This window comes from Athene noctua, unplaced genomic scaffold, assembly GCF_965140245.1.
Source record: "Athene noctua unplaced genomic scaffold, bAthNoc1.hap1.1 HAP1_HAP1_scaffold_180, whole genome shotgun sequence".
Classification (NCBI taxonomy): domain Eukaryota; kingdom Metazoa; phylum Chordata; class Aves; order Strigiformes; family Strigidae; genus Athene; species Athene noctua.
In genome coordinates this window covers 136,660-155,034 of record NW_027437651.1, presented here as the reverse complement: position 1 = coordinate 155,034, position 18,375 = coordinate 136,660, and the positions used below count along the sequence as shown (strand labels likewise).

Genomic DNA, 18,375 nt, shown 5'->3' with positions numbered 1-18,375 from the left:
GGGCTAGGCGATTGGATTTGGGCTCTGGTCTCGGATTGGCTCAGGGCTCGGCTCTGGGCTCGGCGCGGCTCGGCTCTGGGCTGGGCTCGGGGATTGTCCCGGGTCTCGGCTCTGAGCTCGTTTTCTCTCTGCTTTGTGCTTGGCTCGGCTCAGGGATTGTCTCTGCGCTCGTCTCGATGCTCGGCTCTGGGCTCGTCTTCTCTGGGCTTTGGGCTGGGCTCAGGGATCGACTCTGGTCTCGGCTTGACTCAGGGATGGGCTCTGGGCTTGTCTCCTCTTGGCTCTGTGCTGGGCTAGGGGATCGGTTCCGGGCCGGGCTCTGGGCTCGGCTCTGCTCGGCTCTAGGCTGGGCTCGGGGCTCGGATCTGGGTTCGGCTCGGCTCGGGCCCGGTTCTGGGCTCGGCTCGGCGCTTGACTCGTCTCGGGGCTGGACTCTGGGCTCGGCTCGGTCTTCGGCTAGACTCGGCACTGTGATCGGCTCTGGGCTGGGCTCTGGGCTGGGCTCGGGAATCGGCTCGAGGCTCGGCTCGGGGCTGTCTCGTCTCGGTTCTTGGCTGGGCTCTTGGATCGGCCCGAGCCTCGGCTCTGGGCTCAGCTCGACGCGGCTCTAGGCTGGCCTCGGGACACGCTCGCGGCTTGTCTCGGGACCAGTGTCTGGGATCGGCTCTAGGCTGGGCTCGGGGCTCGGCTCTGGGTTCGGCTCGCTCGGCTCTGGGCACGGCTCGAGTCTGGGATTCAGCTTGGCTCAGGTTTGGGCTAGGATATAGGCTCTGGGCTCGGCTCGGCGCTTGGAGAGACTCGGGTCGAGGCTGGGCTCTGGGCCGGTCTCTGGGCTCAGCTCGGCTCTGAGCCGGGCCCGGGACTCGGGTCGAGTCTCGGCTCTGGGCTCGGCTCGGCTCCGGAATGGGCTCGGGGATTGGCTCTGGGCTCAGCTCGGCTCGCCTCTGGGGTGCGCTCTGGGCTGGGCTAGGGGATCGGTTCTGGGCTCGGCTTGACTCAGGGATGGGCTCTGGGCTTGTCTCCTCTTGGCTCTGTGCTGGGCTAGGGGATCGGTTCTGGGCTCTGGGCTCGGCTCGAGGATCGTCTCGGGGGCCGACTCTGGGCTCAGCTCGGCTCGGATCTGAGCCGAGCTCGGGGGTCAGATCGAGGCTTGACTCGGGGCTCGGCTCAGGGCTGGGCTCTCGGCTCGGCTCTGGACTCGACTCGGCTCGGCTCTAGGCTGAGCTCTTGGCTCGGCTAGAGGCTCGTCTCGGGGCAGGAATCTGGGCTCGGCTCTGGACTCGGCTCGGCTCGGCTCTAGGCTGGGCTCCGGGCTTGGCTCTGGGTTCAGCGCGGCTCGGGGCTGGGCTCTGTGTTCGCCTCGGCCCGGCTGGCCTCTGGTCTGGTCTCTGGACTCGGTTCTGCTCGGCTCTAATCAAGGCTCGGGGCTGCGATCTGGGCTGGGCTCTGGGTTCGGCTCTGGGCTCGGCGCGGCTCGGCTCGGGGATTGTCTCGGTCTGGTCTCGAGGCTCGGTTCTGAGCTCGTCTTCTCTCGGCTTTGGGCTGGGCTCAGGGATCGGCTCGAGGCTCGGCTCTGGGCTGGCTCATCTCGGCTCTGGACTGGGCTCTGGGGATAGGCTCTGGGGTCGGCTCGGCTCGGCTCTGGGCTGGGCTCGGGGATTGTCTCGAGGCTCGGGTCAGGGCACGTATTCTCTCGTCTTTGGGCTGGACTCGGGGATCGGCTCTGGTCTTGACTCGGCTTGAGGCTGGGCTCTGGCCTCGGCTCGGTCTTTGGCTAGACTCAGCTCTGGGCTGGGCTGTGGGCTGGGCTCTGGGATGGGCTCGGGGATCGGCTCGAGGCTCGGCTCTGGGCTGGGCTCAGGGATAGGCTCTGGGCTCGGCTCAGCTTGAGGCTCGGCTCTGGGCTGGGCTAGGGGATTGGATTTGGGCTCTGGGCTTGGATCGGCTCAGGGCTCGGCTCTGGGCTGGGCTCGGGGATTGTCTCGGGTCACACCTATGAGCTCGTTTTCTCTCTGCTTTGGGCTTGGCTCGGCTCAGGGATTGTCTGTGGGCTCGTCTCGATGCTCGGCTCTGGGCTCGTCTTCTCTGGGCTTTGGGCTGGGCTCAGGGATCGCTCTGGTCTCGGCTCGGCTCGAGGCTTGGCTCTGGCCTCGGCTCTGTCTTCGGCTAGACTCGGCTCTGGGCTGGGCTGTGGGCTGGGCTCTGGGCTAGGCTCGGGGATCGGCTCAAGGCTCGGCTCAGGGCTGGGTTCTCGGCTAGGCTCTGGACTCGACTCGGCTCGGCTCTAGGCCGAGCTCTTGGCTCGGCTCGAGGCTCGTCTCGGGGCAGGACTCTGGGCTCGGCTCTGGGTTCGGCTCTGGACTCAGCTCGGCTCGGCTCTAGGCTGGGCTCAGGGCTCGGCTCTGGGTTTGGTGCGTCTCGGGGCTGGGCTCTGTGTTCGCCTCGGCTCGGCTGGGCTCTGGGCTGGGCTCTGGACTCGGTTCTGCTTGGCTCTCATCAGGGCTTGGGGCTCGGATCTGGGCTGGGCTCGGGGTTCGGCTCTGGGCTCGGCTCGGCTCTGTGTTCGGCACAGCTTTTGGCTATTGGCTCTGTCTGGGCTCGACTCGGGGATGGGCTCTGGGCTCGGCTCGGCTCGGCTCTGGACTGGGCTACGTTATCGGCTCTGGGCTCTGTGCTCGGCTCGGCTCGGCTCTAGGCTGAGCTCGGGGCTCGGCTCTGGGTTTGGCTCTGGGCTCGGTGCGGCTCTGCTCTGGGCTGGGCTCAGGGATAGGCTCTGGTCTTGACTCGGCTCGAGGCTGGGCTCTGGGCTCGGCTCGGTCTTCGGCTAGACTCGGCTCTGTGCTCGGCTCGGCTTGGCTCTGGGGTGGGCTCTGGGCTGGTCTTGGGGATCAGCACGAGGCTCGGCTCTGGGCTGTCTCGGCTCGGCTGTAGGCTTGGCTCGGGGCTCGGCTCGGATCTCGGCTCGAGGCTTGTTTCGGGGCCGGTCTCTGGGCTCGGCTCTGCTCGGCATAAGGCTGGGCTCGGGCCTCGGCTCTGGGTTCGACTCGGCTCGGGGTAGGCTCTCGGCTCGGTGCTGGGCTAAGGGCTCTGCTCGGTCTTCGGCTAGACTCGTCACTGTGATTGGCTCGGCACGGCTCTGGCTTGGGCTCCGGGCTGGGCTCGGGGATCGTCTGGAGGCTCGGCTCTGCGCTGGCTCGTCTCGGCTCTGGGCTGGGCTCACGGATTGGCTCGGCTCGGCTCGAGGCTCGGCTCTGGGCTGGGCTAGGGGATCGGCTCTGGGCTCGGCTCAGCTCGAGGCTAGGCTCCTGGACGGTCGCTGGGCTCGGCGATCAGCTCGAGGCGCGTCTCGGGGCCGGTCTCTGGGCTCGGCTCAGCTCTGGGGTCGGCTCGAGGCTCGGCACTGTCCTGGGCTGAGGAATCGGCTTAAGGCTCGGCTCTGGGATCGCTCGGCTCGGCTCTGGGCTGGGCTCAGGGCTCGGCTCGGCTCGAGACTCGGTTTGGTGCCATTCTCTGTGCTCGGCTCGGCTCGGCTGGGCTCTGGGCTGGGCTCTGGACTCGTTTCTGCTTGGCTCTCATCAGGGCTCGGGGCTCGGATCTGGGCTGGGCTCGGGGTTTGGCTCTGGGCTTGGCTCAGCTCTGTGTTCGGCACGGCTTTTAGCTATTGGCTCTGTTTGGGCTCGACTCGGGCATGGGCTCTGGGCTCGGCTCGGCTTGGCTCTGGACTGGGCTACGTTATCGGCTCTGGGCTCTGTGCTCGGCTCAGCTCGGCTCTGGGTTTGGCTCTGGGCTCGGTGCGGCTCTGCTCTGGGATGGGCTCAGGGATCGGCTCGAGGCTCGGCTCTGGGCTGGGCTCAGGGATAGGCTCTGGGCTCGGCTCGGCTTGAGGGTCGGCTCTGGGCTGGGCTAGGGGATAGGATTTGGGCTCTGGGCTCGGATCGGCTCAGGGCTCGGCTCTGGGCTGGGCTCGGGGATTGTCTCGGGTCTCGCCTCTGAGCTTGTTTTCTCTCTGCTTTGGGCTTGGCTCGGCTCAGGGATTGTCTCTGGGCTCGTCTTGATGCTCAGCTCTGGGCTCGTCTTCTCTGGGCTTTGGGCTGGGCTCAGGGATCGGCTCTGGTCTCGGCTTGGCTCGAGGCTGGGCTCTGGCCTCGGCTCTGTCTTCGGCTAGACTCGGCTCTGGGCTGGGCTGTGGGCTGGTCTCGGGGATCGGCTCAAGGCTCGGCTCGGGGCTGGGTTCTCGGCTCGGCTCTGGACTCGACTCGGCTCGGCTCTAGGCTGAGCTCTTGGCTCGGCTCGAGGCTCGTCTCGGGGCAGGATTCTGGGCTCGGCTCTGGGTTCGACTCTGGACTCGACTCGGCCCGGCTCTAGGCTGAGCTCTTGGCTCGGCTCTGGGCTCGTCTCGGGGCAGGACTCTGGTCTCGGCTCTGGGTTCGGCTCTGGACTCGGCTCGTCTCGTCTCTAGGCTGGGCTCCGGGCTCGGCTCTGAGTTTGGTGCGTCTCGGGGCTGGGCTCTGTGTTCGTCTCGGCTCGGCTGGGCTCTGGGCTGGGCTCTGGACTCGGTTCTGCTTGGCTCTCATCAGGGCTCGGGGCTCGGATCTGGGCTGGGCTCGGGGTTCGGCTCTGGGCTCGGCTCGGCTCTGTGTTCGGCACGGCTTTTGGCTATTGGCTCTGTCTGGGCTCGACTCGGGGATGGGCTCTGGGCTTGGCTCGACTCGGCTCTGGACTGGGCTACGTTATCGGCTCTGGGCTCTGTGCTCGGCTCTAGGCTGAGCTCGAGGCTCGGCTCTGGGCTGGGCTCATCTGGGCTTTGGGCTGGGCTCAGGGATCGGCTGGAGGCTCGGCTCTGCGCTGGCTCGTCTCGGCTCTGGGCTGGGCTCACGGATTGGCTCGGCTCGGCTCGAGGCTCGGCTCTGGGCTGGGCTAGGGGATCGGCTCTGGGCTCGGCTCGGCTCGAGGCTAGGCTCCTGGACGGTCGCTGGGCTCGGCGATCGGCTCGAGGCGCGTCTCGGGGCCGGTCTCTGGGCTCGGCTCAGCTCTGGGGTCGGCTCGAGGCTCGGCACTGTCCTGGGCTGAGGAATCGGCTTAAGGCTCGGCTCTGGGATCGCTCGGCTCGGCTCTGGGCTGGGCTCAGGGCTCGGCTCGGCTCGAGACTCGGTTTGGTGCCATTCTCTGTGCTCGGCTCGGCTCGGCTGGGCTCTGGGCTGGGCTCTGGACTCGTTTCTGCTTGGCTCTCATCAGGGCTCGGGGCTCGGATCTGGGCTGGGCTCGGGGTTTGGCTCTGGGCTTGGCTCAGCTCTGTGTTCGGCACGGCTTTTAGCTATTGGCTCTGTTTGGGCTCGACTCGGGCATGGGCTCTGGGCTCGGCTCGGCTTGGCTCTGGACTGGGCTACGTTATCGGCTCTGGGCTCTGTGCTCGGCTCGGCTCGGCTCTGGGTTTGGCTCTGGGCTCGGTGCGGCTCTGCTCTGGGATGGGCTCAGGGATCGGCTCGAGGCTCGGCTCTGGGCTGGGCTCAGGGATAGGCTCTGGGCTCGGCTCGGCTTGAGGGTCGGCTCTGGGCTGGGCTAGGGGATAGGATTTGGGCTCTGGGCTCGGATCGGCTCAGGGCTCGGCTCTGGGCTGGGCTTGGGGATTGTCTCGGGTCTCGCCTCTGAGCTTGTTTTCTCTCTGCTTTGGGCTTGGCTCGGCTCAGGGATTGTCTCTGGGCTCGTCTTGATGCTCAGCTCTGGGCTCGTCTTCTCTGGGCTTTGGGCTGGGCTCAGGGATCGGCTCTGGTCTCGGCTTGGCTCGAGGCTGGGCTCTGGCCTCGGCTCTGTCTTTGGCTAGACTCGGCTCTGGGCTGGGCTGTGGGCTGGTCTCGGGGATCGGCTCAAGGCTCGGCTCGGGGCTGGGTTCTCGGCTCGGCTCTGGACTCGACTCGGCTCGGCTCTAGGCTGAGCTCTTGGCTCGGCTCGAGGCTCGTCTCGGGGCAGGACTCTGGGCTCGGCTCTGGGTTCGACTCTGGACTCGACTCGGCCCGGCTCTAGGCTGAGCTCTTGGCTCGGCTCTGGGCTCGTCTCGGGGCAGGACTCTGGTCTCGGCTCTGGGTTCGGCTCTGGACTCGGCTCGTCTCGTCTCTAGGCTGGGCTCCGGGCTCGGCTCTGAGTTTGGTGCGTCTCGGGGCTGGGCTCTGTGTTCGTCTCGGCTCGGCTGGGCTCTGGGCTGGGCTCTGGACTCGGTTCTGCTTGGCTCTCATCAGGGCTCGGGGCTCGGATCTGGGCTGGGCTCGGGGTTCGGCTCTGGGCTCGGCTCGGCTCTGTGTTCGGCACGGCTTTTGGCTATTGGCTCTGTCTGGGCTCGACTCGGGGATGGGCTCTGGGCTTGGCTCGACTCGGCTCTGGACTGGGCTACGTTATCGGCTCTGGGCTCTGTGCTCGGCTCGGCTCGGCTCTAGGCTGAGCTCGGGGCTCGGCTCTGGGTTTGGCTCTGGGCTCGGTGCGGCTCTGCTCTGGGCTGGGCTCAGGGATATGCTCTGGTCTTGACTCGGCTCAAGGCTAGTCTCGGGTAGGGTCGCTGGGCTTGGCGATCGGCTCGAGGCGTGTTTCGGGGCCGGTCTCTGCGCTAGGGGATCGGCTCGATGCTCGGCTCTGGGCTGGGCTCATCTGGGCTTTGGGCTGGGCTCAGGGATCGGCTGGAGGCTTGGCTCTGCGCTGGCTCGTCTCGGCTCTGGGCTGGGCTCACGGATTGGCTCGGTTTGGCTCGAGGCTCGGCTCTGGGCTGGGCTAGGGGATCGGCTCTGGGCTCGGCTCGGCTCGAGGCTAGGCTCCTGGACGGTCGCTGGGCTCGGCGATTGGCTCGAGGCGTGTTTCGGGGCCGGTCTCTGAGCTCGGCTCAGCTCTGGGCTCGGCTCGAGGCTCGGCTCTGGGCTGGGCTGCGGAATCTGCTTAAGGCTCGGCTCTGGGATCGCTCGGCTCGGCTCTGGGCTGGGCTCAGGGCTCGGCTCGGCTCGAGACTCGGTTTGGTGCCGTTCTCTGTGCTCGGCTCGGCTCAGCTCTGGCGTGGGCTCGGGGATCGGCACGAGGCTCGGCTCTTGGCTGGCTCGTCTAGGCACTGGGCTGGGCTCACGGATTGGCTCGGCTCGGCTCGAGGCTCGGCTCTGGGCTGGCTCGTCTCGGCACTGGGCTGGGCTCACGGATTGGCTCGGCTCGGCTCGAGGCTCGGCTCTGGGCTGGGCTAGGGGCTCGGCTCGGCTTTGAGCTGGGCTCGGCTCGAGGCTTGGCTCTGGGCCGGTCTCTGGGTTCGGCTCGGCTGTGAGCTGGGTTCGGCTCGAGGCTCGGCTCTGGGCTCGGCTCCGGACTCGGCTCGACTCTAGGTTGGGCTTGGGGATCGGCTATGTGCTCGGCTCCGCTCGAGGCTTGGCTCCAGCTTCGGCTCTGGGCTCGGCTCGGCTCGGGGATTGTCTCGGAGCTCGTCTCGAGGCTCGGTTCTGAGCTCGTCTTCTCTCGGCTTTGGGCTGGGCTCAGGGATCGGCTTGAGGCTGGGCTCTGGGCTGGCTCATCTCGGCTCTGGACTGGGCTCTGGGGATAGGCTCTGGGGTCGGCTCGTCTCGGCTCTGGGCTGGGCTTGGGGATTGTCTCGAGGCTCGGGTCAGGGCAGGTATTCTCTCGTCTTTGGGCTGGACTCAGGGATCGGCTCTGGTCTTGACTCGGCTTGAGGCTGGGCTCTGGCCTCAGCTCGGTCTTCGGCTAGACTCGGCTCTGGGCTGGGCTGTGGGGTGGGCTCTGGGCTGGGCTCGGGGATCAGCTCGAGGCTCGGCTCTGGGCTGGGCTCAAAGATAGGCTCTGGGCTCGGCTCGGCTCTGGGCTGGGCTAGGGGATTGGCTTCGGGCTCTGGGCTCGGATTGGCTCAGGGCTCGGCTCTGGGGTCAGCGCGGCTCGGCTCTGGGCTGGGCTCGGGGATTGTCTTGGGTCTCGGCTCTGAGCTCGTTTCCTCTCTGCTTTGGTCTTGGCTCGGCTCAGGGATTGTCTGTGGGCTCGTCTCGATGCTTGGCTCTGGGCTCGTCTTCTCTGGGCTTTGGGCTGGGCTCAGGGATCGGCTCTGGTCTCGGCTCTTCTCGAGACTCGGTCCCGGGCCGGGCTCTGGGCTCGGCTCTGCTCGGCTCTAGGCTGGGCTCGGGGCTCGGATCTGGGTTCAGCTCGGCTCGTGCCCGGTTCTGGGCTCGGCTCGGCACTTGACTCGTCTCGGGGCTTGACTCTGGGCTCGGCTCGGTCTTCGGCTAGACTCGGCACTGTGATCGGCTCTGGGCTGGGCTCTGGGCTGGGCTCGGGAATCGGCTCGAGGCTCGGCTCTGGGCTGTCTCGTCTCGGTTCTTGGCTGGGCTCTGGGATCGGCCCGAGCCTCGGCTCTGGGCTCAGCTCGACGCGGCTCTAGGCTGGCCTCGGGACACGCTCGCGGCTTGGCTCGGGGCCAGTGTCTGGGATCGGCTCTAGGCTGGGCTCGGGGCTCGGCTCTGGGTTCGGCTCGCTCGGCTCTGGGCACGGCTCGAGTCTGGGATTCAGCTTGGCTCAGGTTTGGGCTAGGATATAGGCTCTGGGCTCGGCTCGGCGCTTGGAGAGACTCGGGTCGAGGCTGGGCTCTGGGCCGGTCTCTGGGCTCAGCTCGGCTCTGAGCCGGGCCCGGGACTCGGGTCGAGTCTCGGCTCTGGGCTCGGCTCGGCTCCGGAATGGGCTCGGGGATTGGCTCTGGGCTCAGCTCGGCTCGCCTCTGGGGTGCGCTCTGGGCTGGGCTAGGGGATCGGTTCTGGGCTCGGCTTGACTCAGGGATGGGCTCTGGGCTTGTCTCCTCTTGGCTCTGTGCTGGGCTAGGGGATCGGTTCTGGGCTCTGGGCTCGGCTCGAGGATCGTCTCGGGGGCCGACTCTGGGCTCAGCTCGGCTCGGATCTGAGCCGAGCTCGGGGGTCAGATCGAGGCTTGACTCGGGGCTCGGCTCAGGGCTGGGCTCTCGGCTCGGCTCTGGACTCGACTCGGCTCGGCTCTAGGCTGAGCTCTTGGCTCGGCTAGAGGCTCGTCTCGGGGCAGGAATCTGGGCTCAGCTCTGGACTCGGCTCGGCTCGGCTCTAGGCTGGGCTCCGGGCTTGGCTCTGGGTTCAGCGCGGCTCGGGGCTGGGCTCTGTGTTCGCCTCGGCCCGGCTGGCCTCTGGTCTGGTCTCTGGACTCGGTTCTGCTCGGCTCTAATCAAGGCTCGGGGCTGCGATCTGGGCTGGGCTCTGGGTTCGGCTCTGGGCTCGGCGCGGCTCGGCTCGGGGATTGTCTCGGTCTGGTCTCGAGGCTCGGTTCTGAGCTCGTCTTCTCTCGGCTTTGGGCTGGGCTCAGGGATCGGCTCGAGGCTCGGCTCTGGGCTGGCTCATCTCGGCTCTGGACTGGGCTCTGGGGATAGGCTCTGGGGTCGGCTCGGCTCGGCTCTGGGCTGGGCTCGGGGATTGTCTCGAGGCTCGGGTCAGGGCACGTATTCTCTCGTCTTTGGGCTGGACTCGGGGATCGGCTCTGGTCTTGACTCGGCTTGAGGCTGGGCTCTGGCCTCGGCTCGGTCTTTGGCTAGACTCAGCTCTGGGCTGGGCTGTGGGCTGGGCTCTGGGATGGGCTCGGGGATCGGCTCGAGGCTCGGCTCTGGGCTGGGCTCAGGGATAGGCTCTGGGCTCGGCTCAGCTTGAGGCTCGGCTCTGGGCTGGGCTAGGGGATTGGATTTGGGCTCTGGGCTTGGATCGGCTCAGGGCTCGGCTCTGGGCTGGGCTCGGGGATTGTCTCGGGTCTCAACTATGAGCTCGTTTTCTCTCTGCTTTGGGCTTGGCTCGGCTCTAGGGATTGTCTGTGGGCTCGTCTCGATGCTCGGCTCTGGGCTCGTCTTCTCTGGGCTTTGGGCTGGGCTCAGGGATCGGCTCTGGTCTCGGCTCGGCTCGAGGCTTGGCTCTGGCCTCGGCTCTGTCTTCGGCTAGACTCGGCTCTGGGCTGGGCTGTGGGCTGGTCTCGGGGATCGGCTCAAGGCTCGGCTCAAGGCTCGGCTCAGGGCTGGGTTCTCGGCTAGGCTCTGGACTCGACTCGGCTCGGCTCTAGGCCGAGCTCTTGGCTCGGCTCGAGGCTCGTCTCGGGGCAGGACTCTGGGCTCGACTCTGGGTTCGACTCTGGACTCGACTCGGCCTGGCTCTAGGCTGAGCTCTTGGCTCGGCTCTGGGCTCATCTCGGGGCAGGACTCTGGTCTCGGCTCTGGGTTCGGCTCTGGACTCGGCTCGTCTCGTCTCTAGGCTGGGCTCCGGGCTCGGCTCTGAGTTTGGTGCGTCTCGGGGCTGGGCTCTGTGTTCGCCTCGGCTCGGCTGGGCTCTGGGCTGGGCTCTGGACTCGGTTCTGCTTGGCTCTCATCAGGGCTCGGGGCTCGGATCTGGGCTGGGCTCGGTGTTCGGCTCTGGGCTAGGCTCGGCTCTGTGTTCGGCACGGCTTTTGGCTATTGGCTCTGTCTGGGCTCAACTCGGGGATGGGCTCTGGGCTTGGCTCGACTCGGCTCTGGACTGGGCTACGTTATCGGCTCTGGGCTCTGTGCTCGGCTCGGCTCGGCTCTAGGCTGAGCTCGGGGCTCGGCTCTGGGTTTGGCTCTGGGCTCAGTGCGGCTCTGCTCTGGGCTGGACTCGGGGATCGGCTCTGGTCTTGACTCGGCTTGAGGCTGGGCTCTGGCCTCGGCTCGGTCTTTGGCTAGACTCAGCTCTGGGCTGGGCTGTGGGCTGGGCTCTGGGCTGGTCTTGGGGATCAGCACGAGGCTCGGCTCTGGGCTGTCTCGGCTCGGCTGTAGGCTTGGCTCGGGGCTCGGCTCGGATCTCGGCTCGAAGCTCATTTCGGGGCCGGTCTCTGGGCTCGGCTCTGCTCGGCATAAGGCTGGGCTCGGGCCTCGGCTCTGGGTTCGACTCGGCTCGGGGTAGGCTCTCGGCTCGGTGCTGGGCTAAGGGCTCTGCTCGGTCTTCGGCTAGACTCGGCACTGTGATTGGCTCGGCTCGGCTCTGGCTTGGGCTCCGGGCTGGGCTCGGGGATCGTCTGGAGGCTCGGCTCTTGCTGGTTCGTCTCGGCTCTGGGCTGGGCTCACGGATTGGCTCGGCTCGGCTCGAGGCTCGGCTCTGGGCTGGGCTAGGGGATCGGCTCTGGGCTCAGCTCAGCTCGAGGCTAGGCTCCTGAACGGTCTCTGGGTTCGGCGATCGGCTCGAGGCTAGGCTCCTGGACGGTCGCTGGGCTCGGCGATCAGCTCGAGGCACGTTTCGGGGCCGGTCTCTGTGCTCGGCTCTGCTCTGGCCTCGGCTCGAGGCTCGGCTCTGGTCTGGGCTGAGGAATCGGCTTAAGGCTCGGCTCTGGGATCGCTCGGCTCGGCTCTGGGCTGGGCTCAGGGCTCGGCTTGGCTCGAGACTCGGTTTGGTGCCTTTCTCTATGCTCGGCTCGGCTCGGCTGTGGGGTGGGCTCGGGGAACGGCATGAGGCTCGGCTCTTAGCTGGCTCGTCTCGTCACTGGGCTGGGCTCACGGATTGGCTCGGCTCGGCTCGAGGCTTGGCTCCAGATTCGCCTCTGGGCTCGGCTCGACGCGGCTCTAGGCTGGGCTCGGGACTCATTCGCGGCTTGGCTCAGGGCCAGTGTCTGGGCTTGGCTCTAGGCTGGGCTCTGGATTCGACTCGGCTCGGCTCTGTGAACGGCTCGAGTCTGGGATTCGGCTTGGCTCAGCGCTGGGCTAGGGTATAGGCTCTGGGCTCGGCTCAGCGCTTGGAGAGGCTCGGGTCGAGGCTGGGCTCTGGGCCGGTCACTGGGCTCAGCTCGGCTTTGAGCCGGGCACGGGACTCGGCTCGAGGCTCGGCTCTGGGCTCGGCTTGGCTCCGGAATGGGCTCGGGGATTGGCTCTGGGCTCAGCTCGGCTCGGCTCCGGGCTCGGCTCGGCTCGCCTCTGAGGTGCGCTCTGGGCTGGGCTAGGGGATCGGCTCTCGGCTCGGCTTGACTCAGGGATGGGCTCTGGGCTCGTCTCCTCTCGGCTCTGTGCTGGGCTAGGGGATCGGTTCAGGTCTCTGGGCTTGGCTTGAGGATCGGCTCGGGGCCAGACTCTGGGCTCAGCTCGGCTCGGATCTGAGCCGAGCTCAGGGGTCGGATCGAGGCTTGGCTTGGTGCTCGGCTCAGGGCTGGGCTCTCAGCTCGTCTCTGGACTCGACTCGGCTCGGCTCTAGGCTGAGGTCTTGGCTTGGCTCGAGGCTCGTCTTGGGGCTGGTCTCTGGGCTCGGCTCCGGGCTGGGCTCTGGACTCGGTTCTGCTTGGCTCTAATCAGGGCTCGGGGCTCGGATCTGGACTGGGCTCGGTGTTCGGCTCTGGGCTCGGTTCGGCTCTGTGTTCGGCACGGCTTTTGGCTAGTGGCTCTGTCTGGGCTCGACTCGAGGATGGGCTCTGGGCTTGGTTCGCCTCTGGGCTCTGTGCTCGGTTCAGCTCGGCTCTAAGCTGAGCTCGGGGCTCAGCTCTGGGTTCGACTCTGGACTCGGTGCATCTCTGCTCTGGGCTGGGCTCAGGGATCGGCTCTGGTCTTGAGTCGGCTCCAGGCTTGCCTCCGGGCTCGGCTCGGCATTCGGCTAGACTCGGCTCTGGGCCGGCTCTGCTTGGCTCTGTACTGGGCTCTGGGGATAGGCTCTGGGGTCGGCTCAGCTTGGCTCTGGGCTGGGCTCGGGGATTGTCTCGGGACTCGTCTCGAGTCTCGGGTCAGGGCACGTATTCTCTCGTCTTTGGGCTGGACTCAGGGATCGGCTCTGGTCTTGACTCGGCTCGAGGCTGGGCTCTGCCCTCGGCTTGGTCTTCGGCTAGACTCGGCTCTGGGCTGGGCTCTGGGCTAGGCTCTGGGCTGGGCTCTGCACTGGGCTCTGCGCTGGGCTCTGCGCTGTGCTGGGGGATCGTCTCTGGGCTCGGCTCTGGGCTGTCCTCAGGGATAGGCTCTGGGCTCGGCTCGGCTTGAGGCTCGGCTCTGGGCTAGGCTAGGGGATTGGCTTCGGGCTCTAGGCTTGGATCGGCTCAGGGCTCGGCTCCAGGCTCTGCGCTGCTCGGCTGTGGGCTGGGCTCAGGCATTGTCTCGGGCTCGTTTTCTCTCTGCTTTAGGCTTGGCTCGGCTCAGGGATTGCCTCTGGGCTCGTCTCGATGCTCGGCTCTGGGCTTGTCTTCTCTCGGCTTTGGGCTGGTCTCAGGCATCGGCTCTGGTCTCGGCTTGGCTCGGCTCTAGGCTGGGCTCGGGGCTCGGATCTGGGTTCGGCTCGGCTCGGGCCCAGTTCTGGACTTGGCTCGGCACTTGACTCCTCTCGGTGCTGGACTCTGGGCTTGGCTCGGTCTTCGGCTAGACTCGGCACTGTGATTGGCTCTGGGCTGGGCTCTGGTCTGGGCTCGGGGATCGGCTCGAGGCTCGACTCTGGCCTGTCTCGTCTCGGCTATTGGCTGGGCTCTGGGATCAGCTCGAGCCTCGGCTCTGGGCTCGGCTCGACAAGGCTCTAGGCTGGGCTCGGGGCTTGCTCGCGTCTTGGCTCGGGGCCAGTGTCTGGGCTTGGGGCCTGGCTCTGGGTTCTACTCGGCTTGGCTCTGGGCATGGCTCGAGTCTGGGATTCGGCTTGGCTCAGGGTTGGGCTAGGGTATAGGCTCTGGGCTCGGCTCGGTGCTTGGAGATACTCGGGTCGAGGTTGGGCTCTGGGCCGGTCTCTGGACTCGGCTCGGCTCTGATCCGGGCCCGGGACTTGGCTCGAGGCTCGTATCTGGGTTCGGCTCAGCTCCGGAATGGGCTCGGGGATTGGCTCTGCACTCGGCTTGGCTCTGGGCTCGGCTTGGCTCGCCTCTGGGGTGCACTCTGAGCTGGGCTAGGGGATCGGCTCTGGGCTCGGCTTGACTCGGGGATGGGCTCTGGGCTCGTCTCCTCTCGGCTCTGGGCTGGGCTAGGGGATCGGTTCTGGGCTCTGGGCTCGGCTCGAGGATCGTCTCGGGGCTCGACTCTGGGCTCAGCTTGGCTCGGATCTGAGCCGAGCTCGGGGGTCGGGTCGAGGCTTGTCTCGGGGCTCGGCTCAGGGCTGAGCTCTCGGCTCGGCTCTGGACTCGACTCGGCGCGGCTCTAGGCTGAGCTCTTGGCTCGGCTCGAGGCTCGTCTCGCGGCTGGTCTCTCGTCTCGGGTCTGGGCTCGGCTCTGGACTCGGCACGGCTCGGCTCTAGGCTGGGCTCCGGGCTCGGCTCTGGGTTCGGCGCGGCTCAGGGCTTGGCTCTGTGTTCGCCTCGGCTCGGCTGGGCTCTGGACTGTGCTCTGGACTCGGTTCTGCTCGGCTCTAGTCAGGGCTCGGCGCTCGGAACTGGACTCGGCTCAACTCGGCTCAGGGCTGGGCTCGGGGTTCGGCTATGGGCTTGGCTCGGCTCTGTGTTCGGCATGGCTTTTGGCTAGTGGCTCTGTCTGGGCTTGACTCGGGGATGGGCTATGGGTTCGGCTCGTCTCGGCTCGAGGCTGAGCTCGGGGCTCGGCTCTGGGTTTGGCTCTGGGCTCGGTGCAGCTCTGCTCTGGGCTGTACTCAGGGATCAGCTCTGGTCTTTCTTCGGCTCGAGGCCGGGCTCTGGTCTCAGCTCGGTCTTCGGCTAGACTCGGTTCTGTGCTCGGCTCGGCTCAGCTGTGGGGTGGGCTCTGGGCTCTTCTCTGGGATCGGCACGAGGCTCGGCTCTGGGCTGTCTCGGCTCGGCTGTAGGCTTGGCTCGGGTCTCGGCTCGAGGCTCGTTTCGAGGCCAGTCTCTGGGCTTGGCTCTGCTCGGCATAAGGCTGGGCTCGGGCCTCGGCTCTCGGTTCGGCTCGGCTCGGGGTCGGCTCTCGGCTCGGTGCTGGGCTAAGCGCTCTGCTCGGTCTTCGGCTAGACTCGGCACTGTGATCGGCTCGGCTCGGCTCTGGCCTGGGCTCTGGTCTGTGCTCGGGGATCGTCTGGAGGCTCGGCTCTGCGCTGGCTCGTCTCGGCTCTGGTCTGGCCTCAGTGATCGGCTCTGGTCTCGGCTCGATGCGGCTCTAGGCTGGGCTCGGGGCTCGGCTCGAGGCTTGGCTCTGGGCTGGGCTCTGACTCGGCTCGGCTCGGCTCTAGCCTGGGCTCGGTGCTCGGGTCTGGGCTTGGCTAGGTGATGGGCTCACGGCTCTGGGCTCGGCTCGAGCCTGGGATTCGACTTGGCTCGGGGCTCGGCTCGAGGTTAGACTCTGGGCTGGGCTAGGGTATCAGGTCTGGGCTCGGCTCGGCGCTTGGCGAGGCGTGGCTCAAGGCTGGGCTCTGGGCTCGGCTCGCCGTGACTCTAGGCTGGGCTCGGGGCTCGGCTCGAGGCTCAGCTTAGGTCAGTCTCTGGGCTCGGCTCGATTCGGCTGTGAGCTGGCCTCGGGCTCGGCTCAAGGCTGAGCTCGATGCTCGGCTCTGGGCTCGTCTCCTCTTGGCTCGGGCAGGTACCTGGCCTCGGCTCGGCTCTGGGCTGGGCTCGGTGTATTGTGTCTGGCTGAACTGGAATCGCTTTTCCCCTATAGCAGCCCTCACGGTGCTGTGGTTTATGCTGGGAGCTGGCAGGGTGTTGGTAGCACCCTGGTGTTGTGGCTGCTGCTGAGCAGCGCTTACACAGCACCAAGGCTCTTTCTGATATTTTCCCCAGTGGGACGGGGTGGGCAAGATATTGGGAGGGGACACAGCCAGGACAGCTGACCCAAACCGACCAAAGGGATATTCCATACCATATGACGTCTGCTCAGTATAAAGCTGGGAGAAAGGAGGAAGGGGGTGGGCTCACCCTTGGTCCTCCGAGGCAACTACTACGTGTATTGGAGCCCTGCTTCCTGAGAAGGCCCAACATCGCCTCTTCATGGGAAGTAGAGAATAAATCTGTTTGCTTTTGCTTCCGCGCGCGGACTTTTGCTTTGCTTTGCTTATATTAAAACTGCTTTTGTTTCACCCACAAGGGTTAGTTTATCTTCTTTCCCCTCTTTACCCTGTTGAGAAAACAAAGGGAAGGGGGGGGGGGAAGTGATAGAGCGACTTGGTGGATACCTGGCATTTAGCCAGAGTCAAACCATCACAGTCTATTCTGGCGCCCAACGTGGGGCAAAACAACGGCAGTTTTATATTAAATGTGCTGTAGCTATATTAGTTATTAAGCAACAAGCTCTTGTGCTGGTCACGGGCTTGTTTATTGCGCTGCTTATCTTTGTTTTGTTAAGCTCGGGAACATGCTGCAAGGAATTGGGAACATCACTAGTGGTTTTATTTTGCAGGCTCCCGAGGTACTTAGTCATCCTTATGTTAGCTCATTGATACTCTTTATTAATGCTGTTCGCCTGTTGTGGGTTGTGTGGAGCTCGGTATGCTCTTGGTGTAAGAGAACGCAAATTTTGAGTGAATCGGTGCCAAAATGTGCTCTGAGGCGGCCTGTTCCTGGGTGGCAGGGAGAGTGGAAGGAGTTGGGCAGATTCCTAGGACGGTTATCACATCCTGTAGCCTGGGATCTCACCCCTGAACAGGCAAGCAACCCCACAAAATTGACACACCACCTGATAGAGGGGTGTCTTGCCTATCCCAGTGAGAATCAGCAACTTCTAGCACTTTACTGGGCCTGGCCTGTGCTTATCGAGCTGCAGTTCAGCACTCTCAAAGGACTGTGGTTGACATGGGAACTCAAACAATAACAACAACAGAGATTGCCCCAGTAGTAAAAAAGAAACAATGGACAAGGAGAACAACAGGCCCATACCCTAGATTAATAAGGGAGGAGAAAGAGGAGGAAGAAGCTGGTCCTTCAGCAAAGGTATCAGAAGAGGGAATAACAGAACTGAAACAGGAGGCAGAAACTACCCGGTCCGTGACATCATCAGAACTGCGAGATCTGCAAAAAGACTATTTCCACCAGCCAGGTGAGCGGATCGCTGCCTGGCTGCTGGGATAATGGGGCAGATGCTCAACAGTTGGAAGGTAAGGAAGCCCAACAACTGGGTTCCCTTGCTAGAAATCGAGGAATTGAAAGGGGAATTGGAAAAGAGACAGCAATTTGCAGTCTGTGGAGACGACTCCTTTCAAGTGTTAAAGCAAGGTATCCTTTTAAGGAAGATCTTATGGACCACACCCCAGGGAAGTGGGCTACTGCAGATGAAGGTGTCCAGTACCTGAGAGAATTAGCAGTGATGGAAGTCATCTATGGTGATCCAGATAATGATGAAGCCCCTAAAAATCCAGAGGATGTCCCATGCACACGGGCCATGTGGAGGAAGGTGATTAAAGGTGCGCCATCCTCGTATTCTGCCGGCTTGGCCGCAATGTACTACCCAGAAATGGATGCAGGAGAAGGACTAAGATGTACGCCAACTGTGGAGGCAGTCTCTTCCTGGCTTCAGAACTTTGAAGAGAGTCTTGGTACCTCCTCATCTCTACGGGCGAGTGCCCTGGATGTTGGGAGCTCCCCAAGAAATCATTTCTCTTCTGTCCCAGTCAGGGGGAAAGGAAAGCCAAGGCGCATGACACGTGGCGAACTCTGGTTCTTCCTGCGCGACCAGGGGGAGGACATGAGGAAGTGGGATGGTCAACCCACCTTTAAGTTGGAAGCACGTGTACATGAATTGCGAGGAAAGACCCCTGCCAACAAGAAGACATCCAAGAAGGTTGTTAATGTAGCTGGTGTAAAACCACAAGGAAGTAACCAGCGATCTCCCAGATACAGAAAGACTGAGATCACCTCCCTTGACCCTGAAGAAGGAACCTCCGGCCTGGCACGGCAAGAGTCAGACAGTGAGTACTCCGACCAGGAATGGGAATAGAGGGCCCCTGCCTCCAGCCAGGAGGAGGAAAGGGATGATCGGGTGTATTGGACATTGTGGATTCGATGGCCTGGCACATCAAATCCACAGAAGTACCAGGCTTTAATTGACACCGGGGCACAATGTACACTAATGCCATCAAGTTATAGAGGGGCAGAACCTATCTGGATCTCAGGAGTGACAGGGGGCTGTCAAGAACTATCAGTATTGGAGGCCGAGGTTAGCTTGACTGGGGACAAGTGGGAAAAACATCCCATTGTAACTGGCCCAGAAGCCCCTTGCATCTTGGGCATTGACTATCTCAAGAGGGGATACTTCAAAGACCCAAAAGGATACCGATGGGCTTTTGGTGTGGCCAGTGTGAATACAGAAAAGGTAAAACAGTTGTCTAATCTGCCTGGCCTCTCAGAAGATCCTTTTGTTGTGGGACTGTTGCAAGTTGAAGAACAACAGGTGCCAATTGCTATGAGGACCGTGCACCGACGGCAGTATCGTACAAACCGAGACTCTCTGGCTCCCATCCAAGAATTGATTCGTCAACTGGAGAACCAAGGTGTCATCAGTAAGAC

The 18,375-nt window shown here is 64.5% G+C and overlaps 1 pseudogene; it reads right to left on the bottom strand.

Moving 5' to 3' along the window:
* LOC141955376 (uncharacterized) overlaps nt 1–14,231 on the bottom strand; it is a 38,942-nt pseudogene extending 24,711 nt beyond the window's left edge.
* Nucleotides 14,232–18,375: the final 4,144 nt, after the last annotated feature.